The sequence below is a fragment of the Labrus bergylta genome, chromosome 4 (assembly GCF_963930695.1).
Source record: "Labrus bergylta chromosome 4, fLabBer1.1, whole genome shotgun sequence".
NCBI lineage: Eukaryota > Metazoa > Chordata > Actinopteri > Labriformes > Labridae > Labrus > Labrus bergylta.
The window spans coordinates 3,152,495-3,178,354 of NC_089198.1; the positions used below are offsets into that span (position 1 = coordinate 3,152,495).

The 25,860-nt window shown below is 39.1% G+C and overlaps 1 protein-coding gene across 3 annotated transcripts in view; it reads right to left on the minus strand.

Annotated features, from left to right (window-relative positions):
• The window catches only part of LOC110003702 (uncharacterized), a 54,964-nt gene that overhangs the window by 8,971 nt on the left and 20,133 nt on the right, over positions 1-25,860 (minus strand). The gene's annotated exons all lie outside the window — the stretch shown is intronic.

Genomic DNA, 25,860 nt, shown 5'->3' on the forward strand with positions numbered 1-25,860 from the left:
AACGGTGAGAAAGTCTCAAGTCACTGCTCTCCTGATGTAGAACTACTGACTATAAAATGCAGGCCTTTTTATTTACCCCGGGAATTCACTGTTATGATCTTCACAGCAGTGTACATTCCTCCCAGTGCAAACACCAGAGAAGCCCTGAATGTTTTATACCGCTCCATCAGTGAACTGCAATCTACACATCCAGAGGGAGTTTTCATTGTGGCAGGGGACTTTAATCAGGCCAATATGAAAACTGTTTTTCCTCATTTCCATCAATATGTGGATTTTGCAACCAGGGGTGGGAGCACGCTGGACCTGGCCTACAGCAACATCAAGAAGGCATTCAAGGCTGCACCCCGCCCCCACCTTGGCACCTCAGACCATCTCTCTGTGATGCTAATTCCAGCATACAAGCCCCTGCTGATCAGGAAAAAACCCACAGTGAAGCAGGTGAGGGCCTGGCCTGAGGGAGCTATGGAAGCATTACAGGACTGCTTTGAATGCACGGACTGGGACATGTTCAAGGCGGCTGCTACGGACAATCATCAGACGTGTGTGGAGGAGTATGCCGAGTCTGTGTCTGCATACATTCAGAAGTGCATGGAGGATGTTAGTGTGATCAAGAACATCTCCACACGGGCCAACGAGAAACCCTGGATGACTAGTGAGGTACGTGCAATGCTGAAAGCCCGGAACGACGCTTTTAAATCTGGCGACATGGTGGCACTAAAAACAGCCAGAGCCAACCTGAACCGTGCCATAAAGGTTGCAAAGCGTGCTCACAGTCAGAAAGTGCAGGACTTCTTCGAGGACCCCACGAACACCAGACGAATGTGGCAGGGCATCCAAGTCATCACAGACTATAAAGCTACTCCTCCCCCCTGTGACAACAACATCAACTTTCTCAACGACCCCAACAACTACTTTGCAAGGTTTGAGGCACTCAACACCACTCCAGCAAGGAAATCTATTCCTCGCTCCGATGAGCAGCCAATCAGCCTGGACGCAGCTGATGTCCGGAGAACCCTGAGGAGAGTGAACACCCGGAAAGCAGCGGGCCCTGATGACATACCGGGACGGGTGCTTAAGGAATGTGCTGACCAGCTGGCTGGGGTTCTCACAGACATCTTCAACACCTCGCTGATGCAGGCTGTGGTACCTTCATGTTTAAAGACTGCTACAATTATACCAGTGCCTAAAAAATCCACAATCTCCTCGCTCAATGATTACCGCCCTGTAGCACTAACCCCCATCATGATGAAGTGCTTTGAGAGGCTTGTAAAGGACCACATTGTCTCCAGACTTCCCCCCACATTCGACCCGTACCAGTTTGCTTACCGCCCAAACCGCTTCACAGAGGATGCTATCTCCTCTGCACTCCACCTGGGTTTACAACATCTGGAAGAGAAGGACACACATGTGCGGATGTTGTTTCTGGACTTCAGCTCAGCGTTCAATACAATCATCCCGCAGCATCTGGTGAGCAAACTGGCCCCCCTTGGTTTCAGCACCCCCCTATGTAACTGGCTGCTTGACTTCCTCACAAACAGACCCCAGTCTGTGCGGGTGGGCAACAACACCTCCAGTGTCATCTCCCTGAGCACCGGCTCCCCTCAGGGCTGCGTCCTGAGTCCGCTGCTGTTCACCCTGATGACCCATGACTGCTGCGCCAGGACCACTACTAACCACATCGTGAAGTTTGCAGACGACACAACAGTAGTGGGCCTCATCCGTGACAACAACGACATGGACTACAGAGAGGAGGTGAAACATCTGGTTGACTGATGCAGAGATCATCGTCGACTTCAGGAGGCGCCAGCCCAGCCACACACCACTCCTCATCAATGGCACAGCAGTGGAGAGAGTTAGCAGCACAAAGTTCCTGGGGGTGCAGATAACAGACACTCTGACCTGGTCCCTTCACACCGGCGCTCTTGTGAAAAAAGCGCAGCAGCGCATGCACTTTCTGCGTCGGATGAAGAGAGCACACCTCCCTCCTCCTATTCTCACCACCTTCTACAGAGGCACTATAGAGAGCATCATAACAAACTGCTTCTCTGTCTGGTCCGGAGCCTGCAGTGCCTCCAACTGGAAGTCCCTGCAGAGAGTGGTGAGGACGGCGGAAAAGATCATTAAGACTCCACTTCCTCCCATCCAGGAGATCGCTCAGAAAATCAGCAGAGACAACTCCCACCCCCACCAAGGACTGTTTTCGCTGCTGGACTCTGGAAAGAGGTTCCGCAGCCTCCGAAGCAGAACTTCCAGGTTCTGTAACAGCTTCTTCCCACAGGCCATAAGACTTTTGAACACGAAAAAATAATCCCTCCATTCCCCCTCAAACCCCCACACAGGACTACCTCACTGGACTGTAAAACACAATATAACGTGCAATATATTTATCTGTATAGTAATTTTACTCATAGTTTTTCTTTTTATATCTATTTACTTTATTTCTATTTTTTATATGTAAATACATGCTGCTGTTTTTTATCCTGCACTACAACGAGCCAAATGCAACGAAATTTCGTTCTTATCTGCACTGTAAAGTACAAGTTTGAATGTCAATAAAGAAAGTCTAAGTCTAAGTCTAAGTAAGTCTAAATAATGTTTTCCACATTATTGAAACGAGATAAATTCATCACAAAGCCTACTAACTGAGTTTATTTTTGAGATTGTTTTACAGCACTTAAATATAATATAATGTCAGAAATCATGATCAAATGTCCTCCTGTCAACAGTCTCTACAGTCCATTATGGAGTGTTTCAGTGCATTTTCAATCTGATTGTTGCCATAGCAACAGTCTGCTCCCATAGGGTTTATATATCCTCTACACTTAGTAATTTTAGCTGTGAATGTAAGTGTAAGATTTGATGGAAAAATATGTTTGTATGTGTCACTGTTTTTATTTCCCCCCATTTGATTTGGTGAAAGATGACAATTGTTTAACTAAATAGATGCTTCAGTGTCATGATTTATAAACTTGCTTCTGTGTTAAGGTAACTGCAGAATTCAAGAGGATTACAACAGTCAGTCTGGTGTCGAGGTTCTTCTCTGGGCTGGATGCTAACTCTTCACACTTTATCAGAGTGTTTGGCAAGAAGGGTTTTCTGATTTGTTGTTGTTTTGCACTTCAGGGCAACCGTAGGTTTCCATATTAAATGTTGACACTTAATGATGCACTGTTAAATGGTTTTCTACTTAAAGTTTGTGAAAATGTTGAAGGAATGTATGATGCAGACTGCATCATAGCAAAAAAGCACTTATTTTAATGGCTACCAAGTCAAGATTCATTTTCAACCGAAGCTTCTGCCTGATTTTCTTCTTAATAAATTTTATATAATGGAAACATTTTGGATGTTTAGGCTGAATGTGGGAGGTTAACAGGGGGCAGGTTCAGACAGTGGTCCCCAGTTTTGTGATTTTCTTGCTTGTCTGCTTATTTTTTAAAACAGATAGCATAATGCACAATCTGTCAGCATTTCAAAGGTTGAATCTGGTTGCTGTATTTTCCAGTGGGCGCGCACTGTAGCTGTTCCCACTCAACGTTCTTGAAGCCAAAATACGCCGCTTAGGGGTGCTTCCATCTTGCGATTTTGACGTCATTTGGAGCCAGAGTCTGCGCAGTAGAGTCCGGGGGGAGGAGCCCTGGTAACACGCCCCGCCCACTTAGCGTACTGCCCTGATGACTTACGCAGCCCAGCTACGCCGAAAGCGCTCTGCCGGTCTACGATGAAGAAATGTGTAAGTACAACAAACCACCGTATTCAAAGTCTAATATTTAAACACTGTGTTTTAAAAAATCCAGTTATTTTGATCATTATTGAAAACACGTGGGCTGCTGGGTCCTCTGGTTTTAATGAAATCGTTCTATATTGAAGCTATATTTAAGCGAGGTTAGCACCACAGACCGTAGACTACAGGTGGTAAGATATGTTGTATTCTGTTAGAAACTGATAGTCTGCAATGTGAGTCATGTCTGCTTTTCTAATATATTTAAGTGAACAGTAAATCAATTGTTTTTTGTATCTTCATTTAGGCAAAGAAGAGATAAAAGCAGCTGGTCTGACATCTTCCACAGAGGTGAAGTGTAAGTTAAAATCATCTGTTAAAAGTTTATATCCTGTGATTTTGTTTTAAGTTTCATAAGAGGATTGTAAAAATAAGCTATTGTTAACAATACAGTCTTCTAAAATAAAAATCACACTGAGTCATACACCAGATAAATGTTAAATAGAAAGGTGATGTTTTCTTTTCCATTTTACAATCAACAGAACCTAAAAACGACTCATTTCAACCTTCATCTGCACACCTGTTACAGAGGTCAGGCTGGGGTCACAGAGTTTGAAGGAACCTCCTCCTTTTTTCACCTGTGCCAGATGCCCTGCTCACCCACTGTGGGAGAAATGACCTTACACCAGCAGCTCTCCCAGATGAAGAGTCCTCTCTGCCATCACCCAGAGGAGCTGATCGACGTCTGAAGAAGGTGGACAGAGTCTGGAGCTTTGTGACAGTGAACAGTGAGAAGGCTACCATAGTCATCCTCAGATAAAACACAGAGGTCCTGGTCAATATTTAATTTATTTTTCTTTACATGATGTTGCCCTGTGTTTGAAAGGCCAGATGCTGGAGGGTTGTGTTGGATTTGCTTTTCCATCATATTTTAACAGTCAAACAATCATCCAGGATCTCTTTACTTTATTTGATTTTTGTTTGGATTTCTTTGTTAAATTATTTTTTAGACTTTCTCCTATGTCCCAGCAGTTTGACCTGATGGTCTCCCTTACTTATTTTCCACATGGTTAATGAAGCCAGGGGTCGTTTATTGAAGATTTCTTTTCATAAAATGTTTAAATAAACTTTTTAAAAATCTGATATGACTGTCTCTGCTTAACTGGAGTACAACAACGTGTTGGTCACAGTAAAATAATTTAGCAGTTAAGTTTATAGTTCACATTTGAAAAGTCCTTGAACTGACATTAATTTCTTCTTGACCAACAACAGCTATGACAACAGCAAAGCTAACAGACGAGCTCAGCTTGTCACAGCCGGACTCGTCTTAGATAAATGGGCTTCAAACTTATTTAATATTAAACATTTAAAGCCAATAAGCATAGCAAGATACGTATGAGATTCCATTTAAATTTATTCAATCACAGACTTGTCAAACAGTCTGGCATGTTGTGCTGCTGTTTTAAGAGTTAATAACTGAAGAGAAGAAGACCATTGAGAGAGGACAGGAAACACTCAGGGGACGAGTCCTCCATGTTGTCAGGGGTTCTGCTAAACTTCAGCTTCTAAAGTTTGTTTTTATGACAGGAGAACTATTTAAGAGGAAAAACAAAATATATAATAAGACATTATGAATCCAATAATATGATCAGCTTTATGAATTTATGTTTTAAGACAAAAGTGTTCCTGCCACTTTCTATTGAAGATTATTTTAAACTGTCATCACATGGGCCAGCCTGATGAATTAAACTAATGTTAAATATTCTCATATAATCAGATTTGTGTGCAGAACCTCACCGGAGCTGGAATCAGAGTCTGGACTGCTGTTTCCTTTGAGCATTGATTTCCTTGAAGACAGAAAGAAGAACAATTTAAACATGAACTTCTTGCAGAACCATAGAGGCTGTTAAAATCTTCTGCTAGTCTTCCTTACATTTTAAGAAGGATTATAAATTGTTACTAAAATTACTTTGATGCTGATAGCGGTTACAATAACACGGTCCAATCATATGAGAGATCATTTTACCTTTGAGTCCTATGTGAAGGTGTTCTCTTCAGAATCAGCACTGCAAAGACAAGATGATGGCGTCCACCACAAGCTGCTGCTTCAGTCTGGCTGCATCATGGTCTCCTACAGGAACACCACAGAAATACAATCAAAGTACTTCACTGTATTTATCAGAGGATGTACTGTATGCAAAGTAGAATCTTTTTTAGCTGTAATTCCTCAAAAAGTTTCTTTTCCCTTCTCTCTGTTTGCCTGTACATGACCTTTCAGTGCTGTAGAAGATGCTACAGTAAATCCTGGATCCGCTGTGTGGATGGTGTGACTGTGTGCTAAAGCTTTGTTAAAGTTGTCACACACATACTCATATGCCTTTGGAGAGTAAAAGTGCAGTGTGGTGGCAAACTGCTTATAAAATATAAAATAGTATTTTATTGGTGAGGTGCCCCAATCAAAGCGTCCTACAGAGTATCAGCAGCTTTAGAGGGAGGAGACGAGAGCATTATGGAGAGGAGCGCACCGCAGGGGGCGAGCTGGGGGAGAGACGAGAGCATTGTGGAGAGGAGCGCACCGCAGGGGGCGAGCTGGAGGAGAGACGAGAGACCCGAGAAAAAGGAAATCCCAGTTTAAAATATAATGTTGGTGAAAAGAGGGAAACAGGACGACATAAATGTTGATGTTGAAATTCTTTTGAATGCAGAGGCTGTGAATGTTCAGTTTGCTTTGGATATAAAAAGGCAACAACAGCCTGTAGTTTAATCCTGGTGTTTCTCTTTGTTAACGATTATTGAAGCGAAATGAAAAATAAATGCATGACATTTAAAACATATTAACATGTGTGGGGGAAAACACGATCTTTATGTCTTCTTTTATTGTGCCCATGTCTCCTCCTAACTACAATATCAGCAGCATGTTGTGTGTAACACTGGTCTCCTGCATTAACACCTTCCTTTCAAAGGTGATAAATACACAATCACCTCAATGTTTGTCAGGTTTTGTCAATTTTTAGAACAATTTCTCAATGAGTGTCATTAAATGTACAATATGATCAACTTGTGACTGTTGAATTGGTCATGTGTGGAAGACAATGAAGAACATTTATCACGTTTAAGCAGCATGATGCTCGGTTAATATTACATTACACCACCGCAGGTTGTTGATGTTTGCGTTCACGTTTCGGTTAATCTCTTAAATCAGTAACAGTTATATTAAATCAGAGCTTACCTTTAGTTTTATCTGGATCTTAAATCAGTAACAGTTATATTAAATCACATCTTACCTTTAGTTTTATCTGGATCTTAAATCAGTAACAGTTATATTAAATCACATCTTACCTTTAGTTTTATCTGGATCTTAAATCAGTAACAGTTATATTAAATCAGAGCTTACCTTTAGTTTTATCTGGATCTTAAATCAGTAACAGTTATATTAAATCAGAGCTTACCTTTAGTTTTATCTGGATCTTAAATCAGTAACAGTTATATTAAATCACATCTTACCTTTAGTTTTATCTGGATCTTAAATCAGTAACAGTTATATTAAATCACATCTTACCTTTAGTTTTATCTGGATCTTAAATCAGTAACAGTTATATTAAATCAGAGCTTACCTTTAGTTTTATCTGGATACATAGAGAAATATTCTCCCCTCGTATATAGTCCTATGAATTTCAGCCTGCACGGTGAAAGTAAAACCTGTTCCTCTCGGTATAGTCCACTTATCACTCAGACTGTAAACATGTTCACATTAGTAATGATGCAGGCCAGATTACAATTATGTGACTTTGTTTTTGCCCTCGATACTTTTTTGAGACCTTACCAGACGTTTTTATTTTTAACTGTAAAATAACTGTACAGTCAATGAACCGCATCTGTGAGCAGATTTTTATTACGATTCTTGGTTTTAAATACAATTTAAATCACAATAACGACATAACAATATCAAGAAACATAGCATGTCAGTTATTAGGTTTGCTCATTTAATAAAATAAAATAAAAAGATAAATCATGCCGGATAAGTAACCTAGCTTTACAACATTTCAGCTAACCTTAGACTGCTCATGTGTTAGCTAGCTAGATAACGACTTTAACCAATGACACATAAATCACTTTTTTACTTACCGAAAGAACTGCAAAGATCCCTTATCTCCCTCAGGTCGGTTAGAACAGTTTACTGCAGAACAACTCATTTTCCAGCTCAAAAAAGACAAAAAAACTGAACGGAAAAATTCAATGGCGTCTCGGCTTTCCTTCACTACGTAACTTTTGTTATTCACAAAGAGAGCTACGCAAGATCGGCGGCTGTCAATCATCGTCAAATATGATGTAAAATCCCGTTTTTCAACCTCAAATAACTTATTTAAAACAAAGTTCACAGAAAAATGAGCACTTGAACACAATGTAGGGTGATAATAACTAATGATCACAGCAGAGTTTAGGTTTGGAAAAAAATTATGTGACGAGTATTTTAGCTTTACAGTTTGACCCACATCCCATCTGTTATCATTGAGGAGGCGGGGCTTATGACCTATACTGCAGACAGTCAGTAGGGGGAGCTCTAAAAATAAAAGCTTCACTAGACCGGGGACCTTGTCCCGTCCATTATTTTTACAGTCTATGGTATTTTCACACCTGTAAGCATGTTTTCAAGCTGCTGTGAAAGTCATTGTTATTGGGAATACAGTTCTATTCCAACAAATCCAGTCTGTTGTGTTGTCTTTTTCTAAACTTGACACCAACTGGGGGTAAACTAAGTTGACACATTTAGACTGCTAAATGTAAACATTCTTGATATGTCAAAAGTGTGTTTTTCTGAATAATTACTATTTTAGAGTTTATTTTCACATGATAAAAAGGTTTGTCTCACAGTAAATCATTTCTGATGATTGAACTTAAGTGTTGTTCAGTCAGCATGATTAATTAGTGTTATTGTGCCAAAAATGTAGCTGTACCTACCATGTCAAAATAAGTTATCCATAATCATATTATACAAGTTAATGTGACCCAAGACAATTGAGTCAGATCCTTCCTTAGTCAATATGTTGAAACAACTTTTACAAATTAAGTTGGACCCAAACATTGCAAATAAGTAGTGGTAACGCTGATACTTTATGTTCACTCAACATATTTACAATTAGTTGGTTCAACAAAATTGTGTCTCGCTAAATGAAAGCATTTTAATTAGGTGGAAATTCTTTCCATAATTTTATTACGTTCACCCAACAAATTATTTCTTTGAGTGTAAGAGAAGCCGCATTTCCGCGGACTTTGAATTTTTGCACATAGATGTGCCTAAACATGCACAGGACATTTGGAAAACACACTGAAGAGCATATAAAACCAGAAAAAGCATAATATGGGACCTTTAATGAAACCGTATGGGGCCAGAGAGACACAAACAATCAATAAATTGGCAAAGTCAGATACATGGTTGCTGCTGCTACTTCAATGTTTCAATGATTCGACCCCTACAATTGTCGCTTGCGCCTCTTTTTGATTTGTTTCTATTGCTTCTGTAGCCCTTCTTACAGTTTAGTAATGTATTAGAATTTGATCTGATATGTTGTCATCAATGTGAATGTAGACCAATATCAAAAGAAACTAGATTGTTAAGAGCCAGAGAATTTGAATATCAATCAATCGAGAGAATTTCCACACCAGAATGAAAGTTTGAACCTGTATATTAAATACACTATGGTTCATACATACATAGATAAACAGGTATGACAGATGTGAAAAATAACAAACTAAAATAATCAAGTGCGAACGAAATGAAAACCCTTTTTGTCTGTTGAGTTTAGTTTTCAACCGTTGGGGCCTTATGAATGTGTGTCAGTGTTTATGCAATTTATGTCATTTTATTTATGATAGTTACTAATGTAACTCAGGTTCTGTGAAACTTGAATTAGACATTTATTTTTTTTAAAGTTTGTCTATTAACGTATTTACAGTTTTGATACCTGAGAAGAAATGTTGAACAACTAAACTGATATTTTGATTTGCCTTATGGGCTTAATGAAATATTAAGCTATTTTTATTTTAACAGTAGCCTGTAGCAATTGATTTGATTACAGAATGATAATTGAGAGAAATGATCTGGCCTCATTTCTAGGTCAGGTTTTGGTGACGGGCTGGAAATCATCGGATAGCCTGAGGTCCATTCCACAGAGGAATACGGATTCCAGATTGTCCTCAGATCCAGATAGTCACAGGTTCCAGTGTTTCCAGATTGCACAGATTCCCAGTCCTGTTGGCTGGGTGGGGAGCTGGATTGTGACTGTGATTTGGACTTTAGAAGGATTTTCCCTTCCTGACAGAAAAGTCTCAGAGGGGAGTTAAGATTACTAATGAATGCACGAGGGAAACGTTAAAAATATGGTCAATAGTACGAAATAAATCAGGACCGTCAAACTCCACTCGTAGAGCTACTAAAATAGCAGTAAATCCATTTTGTACCCTCCACTATGGATACAGGATACAACAAGTGGACAAACAAAGGATTGATTTATATAGCACAAGTGTTTAAAGGACCAAACATGAAATCTTTTGTACAACTTAGAAAGGAGTTTAGTCTACCCGCACAAGATTTGTATACATTTCTACAATTAAGGAGTTATCTTCAGAAATAGAAGGAATGGGATTTGCAGAGCACCCTCTGGAATAGAGGAAGTATTAATGTCATTTACAGAAAAAGAAACAAAGAAAGGTGTTATTTCAAAAATGTATAAAGCAAAGTAACATGAATCTGAAGATAACAACATGAGGGTTAAAGAAAAATGGGAACTAGATACAAAATTATAATAAGAGATGAACAATGGGAGGAATCATTCAAAGAGGGACATAAATTAACAAACAGTCCAATGTCGAGGGAGTTTGACTGGAAAGTCAAAATGCGATACTTTAACACCCCATCCATCACCTTAAAATACAGCAGAACTTCTGAGTTGTGCTGGAGGGGATGTGGACTAGTGGGGGATTTTACACACATATTCTGGGACTACCTGGAAGTTGTAGACTTTTGGAAAAATGTCCAAAAAGAAAGAAGTCAGATTCAATCTAATCTTGGATCCTTCACTCTTTATGTTGGGTAAAGCTCCTGATACCAACATGGACAGAGACTTGATTTCCTTGCTTAGATTTTTGCATAGAAAACAATACCAGCATCCTGACTGAAACCACAACCTCCCAACCTAACTCAGTGGAGACACAGATTAAAACATTAAAACACAGCCAGATTACAGCTGAAAACAAACAGCTTGTATGTCAAATGGACCCCAGTGATGCAGGTAATGCCTGGACTCTAGTCACCACTTAATATATATATATATATTTTTAAAGTCAGGGTAACACTTTATATTAAGGTGCTTGAAACATGCATTAATAAAAGGTAATAAGTCACTTATAAGACGTTATTAGATTTTTTTTAACACAAATAAGTCTCTATAGGTGTTAAGAGAGGCTTACTTAACACATTTATTATGTCTTATAAGACACTTATAGGCTCTTATTAGAATGTTTTATCTGTGTATTAAATATAAAATAAGTTCTAAAAAGAAACACCTGATAAGTATAATTTTAAAATGAAGGCGTCCCGTCAGCAGTGATAGAATAAATCCCTCAGTGTTTGTGACTCTGGCTGAGATGGAGGTGAAACATGTGAACCTGGGCTGTGGTTCACTGCTCTCTTCCTGTAACTAAGTCTGAGTGACATCTGTTCATGTGTTGGTTTTTGTTCAGGCAGCTCGCTTCATTTCTCACTGTGGAGAGCACTACCACTAACACTAACATAACAGGAGCAGTAATATGTGGCTGAATGAGAGTTTTTAACTCTCTTGATCTGCAGCTCCCAGCCGTTCTTTTTCACAGCTGAGAAATCATCTTGCTGTGGATGATTGTAGCTTTTATCTAAAGCTCCATTACTCTTGTCAATACCAAGAATCACTCTGAATGTTTCTGTGTTTTTCTTGTGGTACCAGAATACGTTGTTATAATAACACTGATCAGTGCCTCCACAGCTGAAGGAGACTTCTTCACCGACTCTCCTGGTCAATGATAAATCATCCTGAATCAGCTCGGCTGCCATGGAAACCAGCGCTGCAGAGAGAGGGTCAGACAGGTGAATGTTAGTGTGACGGTGTTTGGTAAAGGTAGAGTTTGTGGGCTCCTGATTGGCCGGAAACACTCACCTGAACACAGGCAGCACAGGGCGGCGGCTGGGAGGAGAAGCATTTTGGAGCTGCGATGTTTCCTCTGGTGAACCCGAGGAGAAGTGACGCTGTGACGCTGCAGAGGACAAACAAGGACGAGCTGAGAGATCAGACGAGGAACACGTGGTTTCTATCAAAGGCCTCAGATCTCCCATCAGCCCCTGATTCTATTCAAAGTTCTGAAAGTCTGCAGGAAGTTAAGAATCTGAATATTTATATAACTTTTTTTATTGCATAATTTGAAACTCTTTTATTTACCTCTGCAGGTGCTTTTTGCAACTTAATTATATATAGATGTTTAATGTCTGTTCTTATTTCTGCTGCTGATGTAAAAGAAGGAGACAAACAGCATGTCTTTGCTCACTTCATGAATTCAGAAAATGTATTTTCAAACTTCTTCAAAAGGAATAACTCTGTTTGCACTGATGAAGTCTGTTTTCATACCTTCAACATTTCTTTAAGAGGTCTTTTTCTTCACACTTTGATGTTTCTTATGATGAAAACTTTAAAATATTAACAACAAAAGACACATCTGATATAACATGAGTCTTTAAAGTGTTACCTCAGTGTCACATCTTTAAATAAACTCCTCCTTCATGACTGTTTGTTGGATTTCAAACACGTTTTTTCAGAAGGTGGATCTCTGTGTGTCTGTGTCTAACTTAAAGGAGAAAGAGCACCACCTTATGGTCAGTTTGGGGAACTGCAAAGGTACCTTGATGATGCTGGTAGTGGTATTCAGGACAAGGTTAAACCTCTGGTGTTGAAAAATAAAGCAATCCGGCAGTTCCTCGAGGGTCTGCTTGAGGCTGGAAGTCACATACACACCCATTCAAAAGTCTGTTTTTACAGCAGAGATTAACATGTTTACAGTCTGGTTCATGTCTCTATCAGCTGTTACTGGACGGGGGAATTTTATTTATGTTTAGACATGTATTAGTGCTGTCAGCATTAACTACTTCATTGTGAGTAATCTCATGTTATTTTGTCCCTTCAGGCTCTCCGTAGATAGTGGTCCTCAGTGTCTCCCTGTAGTCTCAGTGATGTAAAAGAAGAACACTGCTGCATCTTTGAATGTCTCATTTCACTTTAACAAACTCTCAGACAGATCAGCTGACGAGTCCAAATTCACTCAAACAAAATAATTTGTTGGCTGAACGTAATAAAAGTATGGAAACCATTTCCATCAAATTAAAATGTGTTCTTTTAGCATCAAGGAATTTTGTTAAGTCAACATAAAATAATTAGGATGGGTCAGCTGAATGTGTTTGTGTTATTGTTTTTTATTCATTATGGTTCAGGCCTATCTTATTTTAAAATGTTAATTAATGTATTCTACTAGGTGTGGACTAACGTGACTTACTCAAGTTGTTTTAACTTCTTTACTCTGGTTGCGTCCGACTCCTTTTAGTCGTGTTGGTCCAACTTATTTTAACGTGGTTAAAAATGCATGACAACAAAAGCCATCATTTAAAGCTAAACTCAAATAACCTTTTCTTTAAACCTTTCAAACAATGTATACTTTGAAACAAATAACTTAAACAGAAGTTTAATAAAATGTTTACAGCCTGGTTGGAGTCAAAGATAAAATATCACAGACCCAACGTGATCATGTTGCAACAGATTTGTATTTGCCACGTTATAAACAAAGAAGCTTAACAGGAAAATACAACACAGAGTTTCCTCCTTTTAAGTGACAGCAGATTGGACATTTGTGCTATATGTAAAATAAACCAAGACAATTTGAAGATTCAGTAGATCACAGAGTACTCCATAAAAAAGAAAGATGTCTTTTGTAATTGGTCCAGATAATTTTACAGACAACGCTTGAACATATCACACTAGTGGGAACAAAGGGGAGACCTCATCTAGTCCATCTGATCAAGCCTGATGTGATGAGAAAAAAGATCATACCTTGTATTGCATCATCAGTTTTTCTGGTTCTTCGTTCACGTAGACAGAAAAACCTCTAAGGATGTAAATAAGGAAGAACAGAAACAGCATTAGGAGCATTATCTTAACCAGCCATCACAGTGAGTGTCACACATCTGATACATCTTCTAACTAGCTTCACAATGAGTGATCATTAAAGCCCTCTCTCATACACACTTACACAATAAAAAGGTGATAAAAAAAAATTATTAAAAGGAAGAGAGAAAACTTTCCATCAGATGGAGTTCACTGAAAGAAGGATGGATGTTCAGGTTTTGCTGCGTTCCTCAAAGTGCAGGTTTTTTAACAAGAGACCGGGTGTGTCTCAAACAACGAATATTAATAATAGTTGAACTTGAGCCTTCTCTTGGTGGTTAATATATTTACTTTGACTGTTACCTCAAACAAAACCACAAAAATGATGCCTTAACTATCTCTTAAATCTAAGAGAAGGCTCTCTCCATCAGGTAAAAATCTCTTCTTTGCCCCTCCCCCCGTCATGAGCCTTTCCCCCCCTGATTCTCTGTAAGTCGGATGAAGGTCGTTTATAAGGACAGGATTTATCAAACAGGGTTTATCCAAAGAGATACCTTTCATCAGAGTTCCTGTTTATCTACCTTACAGGGACCATGTTCCTGTTTAGCTACCTTACAGGGACCATGTTCCTGTTTACCTACCTTACAGGGACCATGTTACTGTTTACCTACCTTACAGGGACCATGTTCCTGTTTACTAACCTTACAGGGACCATGTTCCTGTTTACTAACCTTACAGGGACCATGTTCCTGTTTACCTACCTTACAGGGACCATGTTCCTGTTTACCTACCTTACAGGGACCATGTTCTTATTTACTGCTCGAGCATCATGGGACAGGTAAACAACATAATTCCATTCAGATTTTATTTTTAAAAGTGTTTATCCCAAGAAAAGGATGTCTCCCTCTGCTTTTCCTCTACTCCCATTATGAGCCGGGTTTTCCATGTTTTTCTAGTTCCTTTCTCCATCAAGGATCTTCTCAGACAGGGTTTATGTAAGTTTATGTCCCCATAAATCGTCTATACCTCTTGGGAGACTCTCCACTTGTCCCTATCGCCTTTCATTGGGCTTTTATTTTAGGCAAATGTGACGCCAAAATGCACCAACCATTTCCTAACATTATGTGGACCATGGCTCACTACTCCCATTATCCTTTCTTGGGTCTTCTCAGGAGGAGTTTATTTCCCCAGAGAAAGCGCTCTCCCTTGTGGGCAGACTATCTGCACATCCCCATCTACCTGTCATTTACCTTTTTTAATATTTTTTTATGTTTATCAAGCATCTCTTGTTGACCTTTGTTTGCATACCAACCTAACATGGAGAGTTTATCTAGATTTGTTTCCCAGGGGAAGGCTCTTTCCGTTGGGGATGGCCCTCATCTTGCCTACCTCTTTAATACCATACATGTTTTCTCTGTGCTTTTACACCACAGGTCACACCTACACATTCAAACACTGATGGTAGGGGCTGCTGTTTAAAGAGTCCATCAGAATTAACCACTCCATTCATACACATGCATACGCTGTTGACGAAGCAGAGGGAGCAACTTGGAGTTAAGTGTCTTGCCCGAGAACACATCGGACATGTGGCTGCAGGAGCTGGGGATCGAACCCCAGACCTTCAGGTTGAGACAACCGACTCTACCAACTGATCCACTATATTGTACAATATTGACTGATTTCAGGAATAAAATCTTTATCCTGACAAATAATGGAAAGCTGAAACTTTGAGATACAAACAGTAGTGATGCAATGTGTTGCTGCTGCCACTAGAGGGCAGCAGCTTTAATCTTTACAGACAGGAGTACAGTCATGTTCACTGTATGAGCTGATAATATAGGAAACATCATAATAGTTTATCATATAACGATCATATGTATGACTTGTGGTTTTGTCCTGAAAAAAGGTTTTTCAGGACAGAACAAACATGTGTAATGTTGCCAGTTTGTTAGTTTGATCAAACTTTGTTGATTTTGATCTTTTTTTAAACTTTTAACTAATGTAAAGTGTCTGTAAGTACTTGAAATATCTTTATAAATTAAATGTATTATCATTATTTCTTATTTAACAAGCCAATGAATTAGTTAATGACCCAACAAATGAATATATACATTTTAGCTGCCGACACATTATCACTCAGGTGCGTCTCCTTTACTGAATAAATATACACAAACTGGGAGAATGTTGCCTCAAGGTGGGTCGACACTGTTGGTCTTCGGTTCATGTGAAGGGAAGGTTTTTTTATGTAACAATACAAAAGACAATAAAGTACAGAGTGTGAGAACAGTTCATCAGTGTGTGCAGCAGCAGATATGAGTCTGTGGTTATTAGGGTTTAGAAAAACAGTTTACAGCAAATCAACACTTCCTCCCCTGCAGCAGGCAGGCTGTGTGGGTTTCCTGCTCTGCTGCCTCTTCTCTGTTAGCGAAAGGTTTTCAGTTTAATCACACAGCGACAGTTACGACCATCGACTCTGGTTAAAGCATCATTCCAGGAACTTCCGTTTGATTTTAGTGCTCAGAACTCTCAATATCAGCTTTCTGTCTAACTCTGTTTTATTATTTAACATCAATGCAGAGAAAAAATAAGCAATATATACTTGTATGAAAAGTTAGACAAGGACAATAATACATGAAGCTATAATATATATGTTTATTTAAAGCTACTTATAACAAAGTCAAATTACTCATGACCAAAGACGCTGATCGTGCTTTTACATATTTATTGTGAAGCGAAATGAAATCCTTAAAAGCACAGACTTTTATTTAAAAAGAAAAAGAAACACTTACAGCTCCTTTCATACACCAAAGACACATCTTTTACTCTTTTATTTGATTTAGCTTTATATTTATGCTGGTATGTAACAGTAGTTCTACACTTCTTGACAGTAGCAGTACTGCTGTTTATGTGAGTTTTATAAACAATAATGCACCAATAACACCAAGACAAATTCCTTCTATATACGATACAATCTGATAGATGTTTGTGTTATATATGTAATATTAAGTGGGGTACACACAACAAGATAATTGGGCAAATTTCGGTGCCGATTCTCCCCTTCTGACTAAATTCAACAAAAGCCTGATTATCTGACAGTTCCAAAGATTATCTCACCAGATGTTCCTGTGGTGTAAAGTGTGTGATTTTAACCTCGGCGACCCGATTTTAAATTGTCAGACATCCTGTTGTGTTGGGAGAACACCGAGGACGGCCGATCATGGACTCTGTGAATTGTCACTTTAAACAGAATAGCCAATCGGGAAGCAAGCTGACTGAAGCCAGAAGCAACACAAACATAACCATGGCGACGACAGCAAACACAAAGCATAAAGTTAGATGGATGTCATAAATGGAGGAGCAACTTGTTGATTTGTTGCAACAACACAAGTGTTTACACAACGTGTCTGTAAAAGAAAGCGCAATCCAACTGACAAGGACAGGAGTACCAGCTACCAGCTAGCCACATTTAGCTTGACCATCATGTTTGTTTACTTTTAAATCACGTTCGACCGTGGGAGATGACGAGTTCTGAGAGTGGAGACTGTTGTTGAATTAATCTGTGAGTGTGTGGTGTGTTGAGTCGGTCATCTCGTTGCTCTCCACACACACTATAAGAACTGAACTGGTAAATCTGTCATTACTTGTCGTCATGTTTGGCCTCTCACATTAGCCAGGCCGTACTTGGCAATAAAAGTTATTCTGATTCAGTTGCTGATAAAAGCTGGAAAAGGAATACATTTTTAAAGGTAGCCCACCCTGCAGTGCGTTCATTTATGTACAAAAAACACAGTGTCATCAGCATAGAGCTTTACTTTTTCACAAACAAGCTTCTTTCATAAAAACTACAAAAATATGGCACGTAACATCAGAAGTCAATCAGTCAGCACATGTTCAGTGGATGGACGGTTTGTTGTTTCTGAAGATCCTCAGCAGAGAGAGTCCACAGCAGTACACCAGACTCTTCAGTATCAGCACCGTGTACAGCAGCGTCAGCAGCTTCACCTTGCACTGAGACTGAAAGGACACTGACAGACAAAAAGAGATGGCTTAAGCTTTACAAATATAGAGCGTCATTTCATCCAAGGATAATTGACCACATGAAAAAGATATTCTATCAGGCCCCACTACTTCAGTGTTTGAAATCTTATATTTTAAAATAACAGAATCAATTTCTTGTTTCCCTGCAGTTGAACATGTCATTAAACGCAACGCAGCTCACCTCCTTCTCCTGCGTCCTTTGAGGCTGGTTTGGCTGTAGGTGCCTGGGCTGCTGAGCTTGAAGCTGGATCTGTTTGGCACAAGGCAGGAGCAGGAAAAAAGATTAAGAACAGATAGCTGCTAAAATGTTTAGCTTTGATAAACGGTCGGCGTAAATAAGATAGAAACACAGAAGAATAAATTAAGTATCGAATGTTTGGTTTATTAAATTTGTCTTTGCTTTCAGGTTAATTTCCAACACCAAACCACACCGAGCTTTCTTTAGCCTCTTTCACACACACTCCAGAAAATGTCTAGAGAATTTCAGAACAGTCTGCCCCTGAGTTGTTTGTTCAAACATGAACCTCACAGTGGGAGACTATCCCTGTTGGACCAGATGGAGGGTGTCAGAGGCAGGACGTGTCGTAAAATGGCAGACAGAGCAACAGAGTCCGATGTAATGAAACATTGGTTAAATTGATTTTAACATTCTTTTAATAACTTTTAAAACACAACGGGGGTTTGCCCCACCCCACAAACCCCCCCCCCCCCCCCCGCCCCTTTACATTCCAGAAATTTTGACTCCTTATGCTCCAAACCTAGATCTCAGATCATCAAGAACACCTTTATTTATTGTTCCTAGGTCAAGTCTGGTAACCAAGGGCGACCAGGCATTTGCCATCAGAGCCTCTAAGCTCTGGACCTCCCTACTTGAAGACATTAAGCCGGCAAACTCCTGTAACTGTTTTTAAATCTAGGAAGGAAAAAATAAATAGGAAGCCCTTTTTAATGATTGAGTAGTAACTAATGTCCTGCTTTATTAATTTAATCAAGTCTTAAGTCTTTAATCAAGTCTCTTAATTAATGTTTTTTTTTTTCATTGTGTTCATTCTGTAAATCACTTTGTAACCTTGTTTAGATAAGAGCGATATAAATAAAGTTATCATTATGGTGACAGTTGTTACTTTTCTTTATCAACGTTACGTGCTGTATTCACGTTACCTCACTCGACTTCTTCAGAAATCTCTCTTGGAGGCTAGCAGGAGATAATCTGTGCCCCTAGCCGTGTGCGCTCACCAATGCGGCTCAACCCAAATGTTCGAGCCTGCACCTAAGACAGACTGGTCCTCACTTTTCTCCTCCAAACAGCTCCCCTTGGAAGCATCTATTTACATATCAGATCGGCCCTAAAACGGAACCCTGTGGTACACCAGAGGTAATGTTAGTAGAGGGAGAAGAGTAATAATGTATGTTGACTGAGTTGGTTCTTTCTTAAAGGTAAGTATAAACAGATTTTGATCTTACTGTCAGTCGGCTCTCTCTCTGGAGGACTGGAGGTCGTAGGATTTGTGACCTCTGTCAAACAGAAGGAGTTAAAAATAAACGTCAGTCCTCTGCTCCATCGTCTCCACATGAAGCTGAATCACTGCTGAACGCAGACACCAACCCTTCATTACCTATTTCTTTTTGAGCAGTCACTGTGCCCCCCTGATGCTGCACTGAGCAGAGGTATTTATTCGGTATCTGAGGGATCGTCAAGATGGAGGCGCTGCACCCCGACTCCCTCAGCTCCTGCCGTTTCACATCAGCAGGGTTCACATCCTGCAGAGGCCCGCTCCCTTTCTGTTTTTTCCAGGAGATCCGGACCAGAGGAGGAAACATGGCTGAGGCCACACACAGTAGAGAGCTCTTCTCCTCCAGCTGGGCTCTCGATGCTGCCGGGTACACGCTCACCACGGGCTGCACCACCTGTTTATCTTTGAAAGAGCAACAACACACACACAATTATTCTAAAATTCTATAACTTCCACTTTTAACTTCCAACCCTATTTCATAAAAAATTGGGATGTCGTGTAAAATGTAAATTAAAACAGAATGCAATGATTTTCAAAACACTAAAACCCCTCGTTCAATAGAAAATACCACAAAGATAACTGATACATTTTATTGTTTTTTGAAAATAGATACACCCATTTTTATCTTGACGCCAAAGTAGCATGTTTTAAAATAGCGGTCAAAAGAACATCCCAGAGGATCAAGAACCTGTTCATAAACAGGTCGGATATGTTGAGACAGTGTTATCATCTAAGATAAAAATATATTCTGTCGAACAAAGTTGGTTGGTCTTCTCTGGCACAGAGACGTGATAAACACATGTATGTCTTTAAATCACTTATTGGACGTACACCATCTTATATAACATCTCTGCTGAACTGGACCAAACTCACTCGACTGATCGTCTTTTGCTTCATGTCCCGCGGGTCTTTTCTTAACTTGCGTTTAGGTTTTCTGCTCCAAAAATGTGGAAAAATTCACAACACACTCTAAAGATGGAAACTTGTGTTTCTCTTGGACAAATAAAGACAATGATCTCAAACCACTTTACCACACTGCGATTGTTTCTACTGAGAATAATTCCGACCCGTCTTTGTTGTTTTATTTGCGCTCTTTTTTTGTATCACTACATCATTGTAAATGAGGGAAACCTCAATGATCTGATGATGAAATTATATTTTCCCAATCACGCTAATGAAATAATTAAATTAAATTAAATGTGTCTTTCTAGAAAATAAATTGTGCATAACAGCAAATATAAAATTGTCATCACCGTTGTGTTTACCACCCAGCATCTATTATTTAACACACTGTTTAGAATCTGTAGATATATGTGTGAGTAAAGATATAAACATGTGTGTCTATTAAATAAAATGTTACATGCCATGTAGGACATTAAACAGCCTAAGTGCTGTAATATTACATGTGATATATTTAAGGGTCTTATTTCGAAACCAGGTTCATTATTTAGTCGCATAAACAGCATATGCTCCATTAAATAAAAAGCTATTTTAACAAGATACATTTTTGTACTTCTTCTTAATTGAATCCGTATTTCATGTTTGGTTGTGTTTTTGTCAAAAGCTGCTGCTGACTCACAGAGAGAATCCAAAACATATTTGTAATAATACAGTTACAGACCTTTCTTAAGAAACGTGTTTATCACACGGAGAAAGAAATAATGACTTCAGATGTGACATTTAAACTTCTTTCAGGTACTATGAGTTCTCTATAAAACATTAAAAAACACAACAGCATATAAGCCCTAAAGCTGCAGACTTTAATTTAAAAACAATGTATTGATAGATGTTTTCTTCTTACCTGTTACAAACAGTTTAGTTCCAGAGCCAAAGATGTACCACACAGTGAAACAGACTGATACAAAAACCCCGTCTGCTGCTGAATACAAGTTCCTGTATCAAGTTATGAGCTAGGATCATATTTCAGCTCCCTCGTGTGTTTCACATCAACATGTTTTTTTTATACTCCAGCAGTGTAATGTCTGTCACTCTACTACTTTAGTCCACATGAACTAATGGTGCATTCATATGGTGTCGGACACATCGGGAAAACAAGTTTCTGAGTTGGAAAAAGAACATGAACGCTTGCTCAAGTCGGAGCAACAACTCGGAAACTCAGGAAAGAATTAGGAGCCCGACATGACGTCAGAATCGTCGTCACATGGGGGGCAAAAGATGTTTAGTTAATGTTAAGATACTTTTTATTTATTCACTTATTGTTCATCAATGTTGTAATCGTATATAACTAGTAATGGAGACATTCCTCACATCGTCTCCGTAGCATCCACAAAGTTTGTTGTTGTTACAAAATTCAAATCTGAAAGCACGTTAACACACTGAAGTCAGGTATAAGCTAACAAAACAAAGGAACCCCTGGAGGCGATCATGTTGCTTGTGCAACTTGCTGCCAACTCGCAACTGAAATGTTGTTTACGTTGTTGTTACGTCATACCCAGTTTCAAGATCTGAGTTCCGATGTAAACAGAACTCACCATAAACCTGGATAAAACTGAGATAGGCATGAGTGGAAACCTCCAGTGTTGAAAAACGAAACCAATGTGGAAGTGCTAAATCCTGCAGTTTGTCCATTGTCCACTAGAGGCTGGCTCCAGGAACACTGGAAGTCACATACAGACCACAGCCAAAAAGAAGTTTTTACAGCAAAAACAAACACGTTTACAGCCTGGTACAAAAACCAAATATGTCTGATTAGTTATTGTCATCACATTCACTGTACTTGAATTCTTACTGTAAAGGCTCAGTTTTGATTTTATGAACGATACGTGTTATCCATATTTAAGTGCGTAGCTGACCTGATCGACAGGCGGGCACGATGTAACGGTTTGTCAAGAGTCTCAGAACCCGTCTCAGCTCTCAGCCTGTCGTTAGGTTGACTGAAAGTTACGGTGAGTCAGCATTTCCAGCATGGCGGCTGCTGCCGATGAGCCTCCGGAGTCCCCTGCAAGAACAGACAGCAGACGTCACTCAGGCTTCTTCCATTAATATTTACAGTCAATGGATAGTGTAGAAAGTTGTACTGTTATACTGTTGTGACCCTCGAGTGTTGCCATACTCAGTGTAAGTCTCGTGAGACTTGGTAAGGATAAACAGGACTTAGAATATTATTGTTATGATGGCCTGAGTATGTTCGTCTGGCACGCTAACGTTCATGTGAATAAAAGTTACGTTGGGAACTCATTATGACTCAGTGTCAATAAAACTACAGATAGGAACCGGTGTTACAGTTTAAAGAGTTAGCAGAATCCGTGTGTGGTTGTCATAGTTACAACAGATGTTGAAGACAGAAAGTCTCCTTATCGATGCCTTCTTGTTTAGTTTTTCGTCATAGATATATCTAATGAGTGTTTTTGATGTTTGTATCTTTGCTCTGCTCAATTCAGCATCATATTGCCTCTATCACTCTCTCTACCCCTCTCTCTGCTAAACCACAAACTTTTTGCGTACAGGTTACCCCTAGCTTCAGTCCGGCTGAGGGGTCTGGAGGTAAGCTAATGACACAGTTGACCTGACCGATTGGAGAACTAGGTGGGACGTTCTGGAGCAGTGCTTAACTGGTTTGAGTCTTACTTTCAAAGGCTGGGACTACTCTGTGAACTTAAAAATTACATGTGGAGTTCCCCAAGGCTCCATCCTGGGGCCTCTTCTGTTTAACATGTACATGCTCCTCTTGTCAACAGGCAGCCATGACCCCTAAATCCTTAGATTTTTGAAGCAAACTAACAAAAACTGATTCGTGAAATCAAGAGATATAGAGCTAGATGGGAAATTCTACCTCTGACTCTGATATGGAGAATAGAAACTCTGAGAATGAAAATCCTACCATTTGTGTTCCAGTCGTTGCCTATAAGGGTTCCTAGCTAAATATTAAAAACACTGGAGAAAATCATGTAAAAATGTCTGTGGCAAAATAAAAAAGCTAGAATTCAGTATACTTTTCTTCTTTGCTCGAAGGAGAAAGGAGGGTTACATTTACCAAACTTATTAAAGTACCACTGGGCAGCACAACTAAGGGCTATTATTATGTGGATAACCAGGCCCGGAGTGGATAATCGGGAGAACTGGGACAATTCCCGGTGGGCCGGGCTGCCTCGGTACCGAGACAGTTTATAGATCAGACAGACTGTAGTCCTTGCTCAAGTAACGTTTCACTACAGACCAGTTTCTGAAAGTGTGGCGCGCGTGTGCGCCTGAAAAACATGTAGAGCGCAGTGTTTCCCACTTGGGCCGGCTGTCAAGGTATATTAGCTTCCGCAAAACCCCTTTTCTCAAAAGCCTCTCTCCCTCATTTTGTCAAAAACGTGCATTAAAAGATAAAGGTAGGTTCACGCACGTGAGAGGGAGAGAGAGAGCTATACGGGTGAGCGAAGAGTCGGGAACGTGCCATTACGCATAGGCCTTCAAGTGGACGGACAAGAAACAAAAAGTTAAATGCTAACACTTTATAATAACCATCATCTATAAAGGGTAAATAAGGGTAAATAGATAGAAAATTAACCATTAGTTAATAGTTATTGTTACTGTTAACAAACAATGAAATGATACTTAATAATAATTTGTAATGCTATAATTTATTTTACGTTAACAGTTTATTGATGCACACATTATAACATTTCACACAATTTATGAAGTGTTTATAAATGATGACCAAGTGATTTATAAACCTTTAAGAGATGGTTTATAAAACATCTATAAACATTATAGAGACACATGGACCAAATATTTGTTCATGGTTTGTAAATATTTTATAAAGCGTCTATTAACATTATTTGGATGGTTATTATAAAGTTGGAACTGAAGATTATAATCCCTTACTTCTGTAGCCCTTCTTACAGTTTAGTAATGTATTAGAATTTGATCTGATATGTTGTCATCAATGTGAATGTAGACCAATATCAAAAGAAACTAGATTGTTAAGAGCCAGAGAATTTGAATATCAATCAATCGAGAGAATTTCCACACCAGAATGAAAGTTTGAACCTGTATATTAAATACACAAAATATGCTTCATACATACATAGATAAACAGGTATGACAGATGTGAAAAATAACAAACTAAAATAATCAAGTGCGAACGAAATGAAAACTCTTTTTGTCCCTTGAGTTTAGTTTTCAACCGTTGGGGCCCTTATAAATGTGTGTCAGTGTTTGTCATACCACATGATGAGCAAGCAATAGAAACAAATCAAAAAGAGGCGCAAGCGACAATTGTAGGGGTCGAATCATTGAAACATTGAAGTAGCAGCAGCAACCATGTATCTGACTTTGCCAATTTATTGATTGTTTTGTGTCTCTCTGGCCCCATACGGTTTCATTAAAGGTCCCATAATATGCTTTTTCTGGTTTTATATGCTCTTCAGTGTGTTTTCCAAGTGTCCTGTGCATGTTTAGGCACATCTATGTGCAAAAATTCAAAGTCCGCGGAAATGCGGCTTCTCTTACACTCAAAGAAATCATTTGTTGGGTGAACGTAATAAAATTATGGAAAGAATTTCCACCTAATTAAAATGCTTTCATTTAGCGAGACACAATTTTGTTGAACCAACTAATTGTAAATATGTTGAGTGAACATAAAGTATTAGCGTTACCACTACTTATTTGCAATGTTTGGATCCAACTTAATTTGTAAAAGTTGTTTCAAAATATTTACTAAGGAAGGATCTGACTCAATTGTCTTGGGTCACATTAACTTGTATAATATGATTATGGATAACTTATTTTGACACGGTAGGTACAGCTACATTTTTTAAGTGGTACAATAACACTAATTAATCATGCTGACTGAACAACACTTAAGTTCAATCATCAGAAATGATTTACTGTGAGACAAACCTTTTTATCATGTGAAAATAAACTCTAAAATAGTAATTATTCAGAAAAACACACTTTTGACATATCAAGAATGTTTACATTTAGCAGTCTAAACGTGTCAACTTAGTTTACCCCCAGTTGGTGTCAAGTTTAGAAAAAGACAACACAACAGACTGGATTTGTTGGAATAGAACTGTATTCCCAATAAATGCTTACAGGTGTGAAAATACCATAGACTGTAAAAATAATGGACGGGACAAGGTCCCCGGTCTAGTGAAGCTTTTATTTTTAGAGCTCCCCCTACTGACTGGCTGCAGTATAGGTCATAAGCCCCGCCTCCTCAATGATAACAGACGGGATATGGGTCAAACTGTAAAGCTAAAATACTCGTCACATAACTTTTTTCCAAACATAAACTCTGCTGTGATCATTAGTTATTATCACCCTACATTGTGTTCAAGTGCTTATTTTTCTGTGAAGTTTGTTTTAAATAAGTTATTTGAGGTTGAAAAACGGGATTTTACGTCATATTTGACGATGATTGACAGCCGCCGATCTTGCGTAGCTCTCTTTGTGAATAGCA